Raw genomic sequence first — 10,583 nt, 5'->3', positions numbered from 1 at the left:
GGGGACGGGGGACTAGGTAAAGGAGGCCATCCTTACCTAGTTGTTTCTTTCCTATCTAGCATAGATAATAGAATAGGCCATGCCTCATTCAAACTGGAGTATGGTAGAGACCTAAACTTTTAAAAGGTCAAGGTCTGTCACTGCTTCCAGGGACATGTCCAGTCCTCTTGATTCATATCTGGCCACCTGAAATAGATGCCTCAAGAGAAGAAAGTGAGATTGGTGAATTGGCACAGCTCTCCATCACTTTAATTCAATTCATTTGTAAATCATGGTATCACCTTTCTGATGACATGGTCCTCTTCTAGAATGAAAGACAAACTAAAACTAGATGTTATAATAGCTACCCCACTGGTCACACAACTGACCACTTCCAGGGGGACATCCTCCTGCCTCCTTTTTTTGTTTCCTTCTCTCCTTCCTTTTATAGACTATGAATCCTGAACCTGGATTAGGCAGACAATTTCCACCTTCCATTTCTTGGTTGGTTTTGTTCTCTCTTCCTAATGCACTCCTGTCCATGATGCTAAGTAGAAAATCTAAAAAGGTAACATACGGGAACTCACCTCAGTTCCTCTATCCTGCAGTTTGGATTTCCAAAAACTTTAAAAAGAAGATCTAGTCCTCCGTTCTCAATGGTATCTAAACTCAAATGTAGGTTTTTCAGGTTTTCATTGTTAACAAGAACAGAGAAGAGGTTCTGGGTACATGTAGGATTAAGTTTACAATATGCAAAACTGTAGGAGAAAACATAAGAAGGAAAGTGGTTAATTCAATTTTCTGTGATTAATTCACTTCCTTTGCTTCTCTAGGCAATGTTAAAAACATATACACTTTATGATCACTATCCTTTTTCATCTCCTTTTTAGTAGAATAACTGTAATGTTTTTTTTTTAATGATCAGTGTCTTCCAGAGAATGGTATTTGTAGACCTCAAATTATACCAGAAGGTAAAAATCATCAAACCCATTTATTATAGATTAATAAATTAAATAAGAAAGAATGAGAAATAATTAAATTCAATAATTAGTCTTTGATAGACATGAAAACATTAAATAGGCATAGAAAAACTCCCTATAGCAAAAAAACAAAAACAAAAAACAAATTGCTTGTAAAGCTAGAAAGCAAAACCGGCAGAAATTAGGTTTAGCTAAATATTTAAAACATATGCCATAATTAGTTCAAAATATATATGGGGTCTGAATATTCAACATTCAACTTCATAATTACCTTGTAAAAACCAAGAAAATTGTTCTAAAAATGCTAAGATTTTATTGAATAGAAATCAATATAATTCAAAGATATGTTAAATAACCGACTTTACAAATAAAATAACAATGATTATAATATTTTATAGAAATGCTTTAAGGTCTGCAAAGTACTTTACATATATTATCTGATTTGTATACTTGATATAAAACTAGAAAGATATGGGACTTTATGAAAAAATAATTTTCAGGAAAAGGTTATAGAGCCCCTAATTAGGTCTCATTTGAAATACTGAATTGAGTTCTGATTATAACAATGTGACTAGGACATTAAAAATCTGAACAATGTGCAGAAAATAGAACAGTTAGGAAGGAATTAGAGACTATGACACATGAGAATTTGCTGAAGAAAATGTCAGTGCTAAACTTGGAGAAGGAACAACTCAAAGCGATATGAAAACTATTTTCAAATAAGTCAAGGGATGGAAAAGGGATTATTTATTCTGGTTCTTTGTTGCTATTAAGTAATTTTTCAGTTGTAACTGGGATTTTCAGGATTTTGAATTTGGGGTTTTCTTAGCAGAGATACTAGAGTAGTTTGCTATTTCCTTCTAACAGATGAAATACTGTTGCAAGCAGATTCAGGGTAACACAGCTTATACACTTATTCTACTCAAGGTATAACTAGGTTAGGTATAAAGTCCTATTTAACTTTCTGAATAAGAATGTTGAGAAGGTTTTGGAGTTGAGAAGTGATTTAATCAAACTTGTACTTGAGAGAATTTATTGTGCCTGTTTGCTAGGGGTTAATGATAATGACTTAAAATGATCATGTAAGTGTGAATATAAATGTTGAAGAGAAATGATGTTGAAGAGATCATTGTAGTTGAGAAAGTTGAATAACTAGGTAGTCCACTTAGTGGCAGTTATTCAACATAAATACTAGAATTCCCAAGAAGGGAATTTTCAAGAGAGGTTGACAGTGGTATAGGAAATGTAATTGAAGAAGTCAAAAGAATAGCCTAGCTCTTTATAGATGAAGTCAAAATGGGAAGAAATAAACAATATGTGGAACTAGAGTAACCTACTAAAATACCAGTTTCCACAAAATGCTTTTCTTATTTATTGCCATTCCTAGGGCCTTCCTTTAGATTTCCAATCGCTTACATTTTCCCATGGTAGACATTCTTTATCTACTCCATTTTTCACAGTGGATTCTTAGGCTATATAGTATAGAATAGCTATGGATTTCATTTAGGAGACTTTGAACACTTAAAGAACTATCTGGTGGATAATAGTCTCTACAGGGAACCCCTCTTCCATTTGGGCTCTGCTTTGATTGGAGCAAGCAGCACTGATGAGCAGAGCACCCTATTTTTTGCCTCTTTCCCCTCTTGTTGAGCCTACTTCTACAACAAGCTTCATCTACATCTTCTTCACTACTCAAACATCTTTCAGACTCAAATTCAAATTCAAACATCAGATGTTCACAACATTTACTTGGGATTATTATAATAGCATCCTAACTTTTCTTGGCTTCTTGATGAATGGGATAATTTCTGATGAAATCCTCTCAGGGTTAAAGAAGTATCTATGTCAAGTAAAACCTTGCATTCCAAAGGACCCAGGACATCATGCTTTTGCAATAAGATCTATTTGCTAAATGAGGCACTGACTATGAGAATCCTACTTTTTCTAGTCCAAACAGTTATGAAGGTCATCAGGACCTCTAAACTCGGAGGGTCCAGCAACAGTTTACCCTACCATCTGGTGAGATACATATTATGAAAATTTTGCATTATTTTCTTTGCATCTGTTGCTAGGGCAGATTTCCATAAATAGATTATACCTCTGGAGATCCAGTTTATGGGGTGAAGGAGATGGGGGTTAGAATGGGGTACTTGCTTATAAAAAATGCTTTACTGTTCTTGGGGTGGGGGCTCTCTGATTTGCCACCTTTGGTAAGGTTGAGGGCCCACTCTTTCTTGAGAAAGAACAATATAAAAGATAAAGCATTTTCTTTTGCTTGAATTTAGTCTCTGAGAATTTCTTTAGGTGAAATTTATCCCACACAGTTTTGGTGCATTGACTAAGAATCCCCAACTTAAGACTCTACTTGAGAGAGATACGATCAGGTGCCACTACATTAATTGTTTGGGCAGCTCATGATTTAGTGTCAAGTAGATACCTTAGGAAGCAGGGAGGAATCTGGAGGAGAGATTTAGTTTGAGCAAAATCAAAATTCTGAAGGCCTCTAGAGGTGCAACAACAACAACAAAGGAGATGAGCCCTGCCACAAGAGCTGACTGGAGGAGGTCATGTAAGTTTGTGTACACAAGCCCACACAAGCAAGACCTGTAAGTCCAGGACCCAGACAAGATCAATAAGGCCCTGGGTAACCTGGCCTCTGCCTCCCTTAAGCAGTTGGAGTCTGTAAGGATAGAGGCAGAGAAGCCCTCCAAGCAGTTAAAGTATGTAGGGTTTCCAGAGATCATCTTGAGTGAGCTGGGAGGATCAAATTCAAAGCTAAGCAGAAAGGAACTACCATCACTCTTAGTAGTGCCAGCAGATAGCTCCTTAGGGTCTAGACTTAGAAATTGGGATGAGGAACCAAAATATCAAGGAAAAGATAAAAAGAAAATGATTAAATACTATTGTCTAATTTGGGCTGGATCTACACTCAGAGGAAGTATATTCCGACTAAAGTTCTGTTTTTCTGAGGATTCCTTATGCCAAAATTTGAATATAAATGTAAATTCCAAAATTCCTCTTAAGGAGGAGGAAGTGATTTCTGCAGCTCTGTGGCTGCCTATGGCAAGTCAGTTTTTAGTAAAGGATGAATGTATGGAGGAGGAAAAACCCTCTGCTATCACTTCCCCCTTCCTACATCCCTCTGCCTGCTCCACCCTGGTTTTGCCCCAAAGCCTTCTCCATTGGCTCTTCCTGAACAGCCATGGGTGGGTAGGTGGGGACAGATAGAGAGGACTTGATTGATTTAGCAGGACCCATCACAACCTTCCCACATGCACACCTTACAAGAGAATTGAAACAATTTCTGAAAGATCAGGAGAATTTTTCTCTTCCTGAGTTATCCAAGATGTATTCATTAAGGAAAGTTCCCATGGCACAAGAGTTAACTGAGTCTAGGAAACTTGTTTAACTCTTTCTCTCCCCTAGTTCTTCTCTGTAACTCTGCCTCTTCTCCCTCCCTACCCCTTCTTTCGCTTGGTGCATTATCTCAAACTAGCTAAAAGAGGAATTAAGAAAAAAGGATTAACTAAGAGAGAGAGAGAGAGAGAGAGAGAGAGAGAGAGAGAGAGAGAGAGGAAATTTTTTTCATGAAGACTTGGTAACACAAATGTTAACAAAGGAATTAATTTGAAGTTATAGAAATAGAAAAGAGATAGTATTATCAGATGAGAAAGGTATGTGCCAAATAAACAAATCATGAAAAAAGTGCTATTTTACATTGAAGATAGCTTTGAGGAAGCAAATTCTAGGAGGATGAGAATTAGGTTTTTGTCCATAAATTGATTATATAGAAAAGCAAAAAAAAAAAAAAGGGGGAGACTGAAGCATGTGCTGGAAATAGTTGATCATTTAACAGAATGAATCCAGGTCTACTCTATCATAAATACTATAGCTTCAGGAGTTTATTAGTGAAAATATAGATTCTGATAAATTAGTTATTTTAGAAAATAATGGGACAATTTAAGAACAGGAGAGCCCCCAGAAAAGATTTAAAACTGTCCCCTTATGACAGAAGTTATTGGGTTTACTCTATTTGAGGAGGGGGGCAGAGTATACTCTAATTAGACTGTGGGATTTTTGCCTTCTCAAAAGTTATAACAGTTAAAATCAAGAAATGTTAAATATTAAAATTTTTGAATGGAAAAGAATAGTGGAACAATATATATTAAGGGAAAATGTAAGTTGTATAATTTGAGTAATGAATCTGAAAGAACTGGGAAGAGAATAAAGCATTGCAAGGAAAGCAAAAAGGAGAAAGTTGGGGTCCTGAACCCTTTGTGAAATATGGAAGTTAGTTAAAGCATGAAGAAGAAGGTATGAGCAGGTTTGACTTTGTTTAAGTAAAAAGATGGATGTTGGGAGCTTTGAAAAGTGATGTAAAAATCAATGGAAGAAGAGAAAAAGTAAAGAGAGCCATAAGTCTAAATGGAGATATGGGTTTAAATGAGGTTGCTGATAGCCATATGTTTTGAGAAGAATTAAGATCCCTTGATATTTTTCATGTTAGAAAAGGTTATTTAGGTAAAAAGAATAAAAAGATTTTTGTAATCTTAGGATACAATTCTACACAATAGCAGTTTCAAGTTCTACTTTAGGAAGGAAGTGTAAATCAGTTGAGAATATCAGGAGAAGAATAATTTATAGGATATTTAGAAATATTTTGGGAAGGGAGAAATTCATTTTAGTTAAGGATGCTTATTATTATGTCAATATTTTTATATTAATATTTTAATATATTTTAATAAGAAGCAAGAGGTTGAGACTGTATGTCATTTGCTGGACACTTTTTGTACTAAGATGATAATCTGATGTATATGTTATAGACAAAAATTAACCTGACAATTTTCAGCAAATTCACTTGTTCAGTGACACAATAATGGAAGCTTTATTTTGTTAGAGTGAAGTATGTATATCAACGTGACAGTGAGTAAGTAAAAGTATAAATTGTGATAGCTCTATAATTTTATTACATAATGATGAAAACATGAGTCTCAATCTGATTAGATCTTGTGTTAGAAGTTGCTTTACCAGAAGAGAAGATCTCAGTAAATCACCTGAACTACAAAGAACTTTTTGGAATAGATTCTGAAGATACAGAAAGATACTGAATATCTCCGGGGGAAAAGAGAGAGATTGGACAAGTTCATCTTCTTCCATCTTGCATCTATGTGTGTGTATGGGTTGTTTGGTCAGGGAGTTCTGATCCTTTTAATATTTGTAACTTTCCCCATGATTCTGTAAGGGTACCACTCTTATATATCCTCCTTGCTGACCAATCTTATGTTTTTTGCCTGTCCATTGTTGAGAAGATGGGTCTCAGTTGGACAGGAAGAGAGAATAGAACCTGAGGGGGATGATGAATGTGAGAATTTGCTGAGAGGATGTATCGAGGATAATGTGACTTCAGATATAATATGCATATATTATACATATGTGTGTGTGTGTGTGTGTGCAGATAGGTAGATATATGTATATATATTTTGCAATGAAAGGGGAGATTGAGTGGGATAATTTCTAGTGAGATCCTCTCAGGGTTAAAGAAGTGTTCATGTCAAGGAAAATCTTTCATTCCAAGGGACACAAGATATTCTACTTTTGCAATAAGACTGCTTTGCAAACTGAGGCACTGACCATGAGAATTCTACTCTTTCTAGTCAAAACAATTATGAAGGTTACCAGGACTCTAAACTAAGATGGTCCAGTAACAGGTTACCCCACCATCTGATGAGATACATATTATGAAAATTTTGTATTCTTTTCTTTGCATCTGTTGCTAGGGTAGATTTCTGCGAATAGATTATATTACTGGAGATCCAGCCTATGGGTTGGAGGAGGAGGGGGTTAGGGTGGGGGGCTTGTGGTTAGGATTTATAAAAATCTGTCTGTCTTTGCTTGGGGTGAAGGCTCTTTGACTTGTCTCCTTTGGTAAGATTGAGAGTCTGCCCTTTCTTGAGAAAGAACAATATAAAAAAAATACTCTATTTTACTCAGACTCAGTCTTTGAGAATTTCTTTAAGTTAAATTTATTCCACACATTGTCTTAAAACCATATCAACCTCCAAAAAAATTTCTAGGGGTTCTTACTTCTAGGATAAAAGACCACTTCTTTGGTTTGGAACAATCAGGTCTCCAAAATCTGAGTTCTCTTTCCAGCATCATTTTCTTCCTATGACTACCTTCAAAACCTTTAAAAACAAATGGACTTGTTACCTATTTATTTCCTTTACAAGACATTAAATTTTCTGTTTCTATGCTGATTTAGGAAATGAACTTCCTCCTTTCTTCTGACCAGAGAGCACTTTGTTATCCCTAATTCAGATTTCTTGACTTGACACTTGACACTTCTGGGACTTCCCAGTGAGTCACCCACCTCCTTGTCTTTGTTTTCTCCCCAAGATCTTTTAAGGGAACCTTGAATTAGACCTGGATTCAGGACACCTGATTTTGGCCTCTTAAGAAACTTCACAGATCTACACCAACTCTGAATCCAAGCTAATTGCCTCTTTTCTTGTTTTCATCCAAGTGCCTTCCCAGAGAGCATTGTAGTAGGCTAGATCCATACCTTGGCCTGTCTTCACCTCAGCATCTTCTTCAGTGCTCTAGGAACCATTCTTAGGCTTGACCATTTCCTATCTCTTATTTCAACTACCACAGGAGTCCTGCTTTGCTGAGAGGTGGGCTCCTGGACTTCAAAGAACACATTCAGTACTGGCTTCAATCTTTCTGAACTATATTTTACCACAGGACTCAGAAGGGTCTAGAAAAGAAAGTGCATCAAGGGGCATGTCCTATCCTCCTGATCCATATTTGGTCACCAGACCCAGTTGCCTCCTAAAGAATAAAGTAAGGCTGGTAATTTTATATAGCCTTCCTTATTTCAATTCAATTCACTTGCATGTCATGACATCACATCACAGTTGTAATGGTCTTCTTCAAGTATGAAGGACAAACAACAACATATGTAAGTTGGAGGATCTTTCCTTTTGCTGGCCAGTTGAACAACACAATTTTATCTTTTATTCCTTCCTTCATTACCTTCTTTTCCTTTTTCTTCTTTCTTTTTTCACTTCTTTTTTTCCTAGTTCCTTCTTTTGTCTTTCTTCTCTCATTCTTTTTTCTGCCACAAATCATATTACACTATTACCACACAGTGCTGTGATCAAAGGAGTGCATATTTTGATCAATGAAACCTGGCAAAATATCTTGAGGTTTACAGATCCCAGTTAAATCTGGCTCTCATTCCCTGGCCAACAATAGGTCACAGGCCAAGCCCCACTTAATCATTGTTTGGATTTTGATTTTTCCAGAGAATATGTAAATAGTGATTGCCTTTTTTTTTTGCCTAGAAACATTGCCTCCTCCATCCAAATTCATTACTTTTTTGGACTAGGTAAAACAGGCCATTTTTTTGCCTTATTTCTTTCCAATCTAGCATAGATAACAGAATAGACTCAGTCCAAACAGAGACCTGGTAAAGACTTTAACTTAAAAAAGACAAGGTCTGCCACTGCATCAAGGGGCATGTCCTGTCCTTTTGATCCATATCTGGCCACCAGACCCAGATGCCTCCTAAGGAGAAAGTAAGGCTGGTGAATTTGTACAGCCTTCCCTCACATACATTCAAATTACTTGAAGTCATCGCATCACTTTCCTGATATCATGGTTCCCTTCCAGAATGAAGGACAAACAACAAACTGTGTGAAGCAGTAGCTGCCCCACTGGGCACACAACTGGCCAGTTTCTGTGGGGCATGGTAGTTCCCTCTTTCTTTCATTACTTCTTCTTATTCCTTCCTTCTTAATACATTTCTTTTCCTGATGCCAAGAACAAAATCTGCAAAGTTAACATGTGGGAACTCACCTTAGTCCCTCTATCTTGCAATTTGGGTGTCTCAAGGATTTAAAAAAAAGTTCTATTCCTTGCTCTTGAAAGGAACTTCCACTCAGATCCAGGTTTTTCAGGCTTTCATTGCTTCTGAGAGCAGAGAAGAGATGCAGATAACATATAGGAGTAAGGTTACAAGTCCCCATCCTATAGGAGAAAATATAAGAAGGAGGGAATAGTCGATTCAATTTTCTGAGATTAGTTCATTCCCAGTCTTTTTCTGGGCAATGCTAAAGACACATCCACTTCATTTCCACGCATTCCCATCAACTTTTCAGTGGAATGATTGTAGTTTATCTAAAAGTAGTCACTCTCTTCAAAAGAACAATATTTTTAAACCCTAAGTTATACTAGAAGACAAGAATCATTAAAACATTTAGTTCTGTTTTGAAAAATATAAAAAAATAAGCCAATAGATCAGATTAAATAAGATAGAATCCAAAGCAATGAAATAATAATTAGTATCCAATAGACTTAAGACTCTAAATTGCTTATAGAAGAACTCCCTCTATGAACAAAAAATTTGCTGGCAAAACTGGAAAGCATTTTGGGAGAATTTAGGTTTAGACCAACATTTGCAACATAAACCACAATTAGTTTAAAATATGTATGGAACCTGACTATTCAACCTCATAATATTAAAAGAGAAAGAAAGAAAGAATAGGATCAGATCTGGAAACTTAGACAACTATGAATAGAGGAGAATTCTCATATAATGGAAGTAACAAAAGAGAAAATTGCTCATATGCATTAAATGTAATTGAAAAAATTTTACATAAAAAGAATATAATAGGAAGGATAGACATTGAGTAAAAGTTTTGTTTTTAGCAGCAAATCTTTGATATAGGATTAACATCAAATGGTCAAAGGATATAAATATTTCTCAGAAGAGAACTTACAAACCTCTAATAACCATATGAAAGAATGCTACTGGCGCGGCTAGGTGGCATAGTGGATAAAGCACCGGCCCTGGAGTCAGGAGTACCTGGGTTCAAATCCGGTCTCAGACACTTAATAATTACCTAGCCATGTGGCCTTGGGCAAGCCACTTAACCCTGTTTGCCTTGCAAAAACCTAAAAAAAAAAAAAGGAAAAAAAGAATGCTATTAATTTCTACTAAGATGAGAAATGTAGAGAAAAACAATTCTGAGGAAAATTAGCAAAAATATCAAAAGTTAGGAAATGTCAGTGTTGCAGAACTATGTAAAGATAGCCTCACTAATTCTCTATTCAGCGAATTGGTATGACTACCATAGAAAGTCAATTGGGAGTGATGCTAACAAGTGACTAAACTATCTAAACCTTTTGGCTCAGAGATTAAATGGCAACTAGATATAAAAAGAAAAATTTTAGAATATTCTATTGAAATTGTAAGTGAGGATGCAAAACTCAAAGTGGTGATCACAAAGAGACAGCTTACTAAGAATTGCTACACTCAGTAAATCTGATTCTATCTTTCATTGCATTCAGTTTTTTTGAAAATTTCCCCTACTTGATACATGTATAATATATTATCATCTCCTACTCAATAGGCAATATAAATTCCTTCAAGCAGAATATGATTATGTCCCTTCTCAGCTCAAAATCCTTCTGTTGATTCCTATCTCCATACTTAAATTAGCCTTTTAACTGGGCCTGATTATGCCTGGGGCGGAACAAGTGGACAATCCCAGGACAAGTGAACCAGGGCTAGTGACTTGTACATTTTTTGCCATAGTTCCTCATCTGTGAAAACTGGAG

General features: G+C 36.0%; 1 long non-coding RNA gene across 1 annotated transcript; it reads right to left on the bottom strand.

Moving 5' to 3' along the window:
* Positions 1–6,994: 6,994 nt before the first annotated feature.
* On the bottom strand, positions 6,995–9,911 carry LOC141508600 (uncharacterized). The gene is made up of 3 exons (XR_012474465.1): positions 9,747–9,911; positions 8,820–8,990; positions 6,995–8,076 (listed from the first exon to the last, which is right to left on the bottom strand). It is a non-coding gene; the product is annotated as an uncharacterized LOC141508600 (long non-coding RNA).
* Positions 9,912–10,583: the final 672 nt, after the last annotated feature.

The sequence above is a fragment of the Macrotis lagotis genome, chromosome 1 (assembly GCF_037893015.1).
Source record: "Macrotis lagotis isolate mMagLag1 chromosome 1, bilby.v1.9.chrom.fasta, whole genome shotgun sequence".
Classification (NCBI taxonomy): Eukaryota; Metazoa; Chordata; class Mammalia; order Peramelemorphia; family Peramelidae; genus Macrotis; species Macrotis lagotis.
Note: the sequence above shows the minus strand (reverse complement) of the source record. Positions and strands in the feature narration are given on the sequence as shown.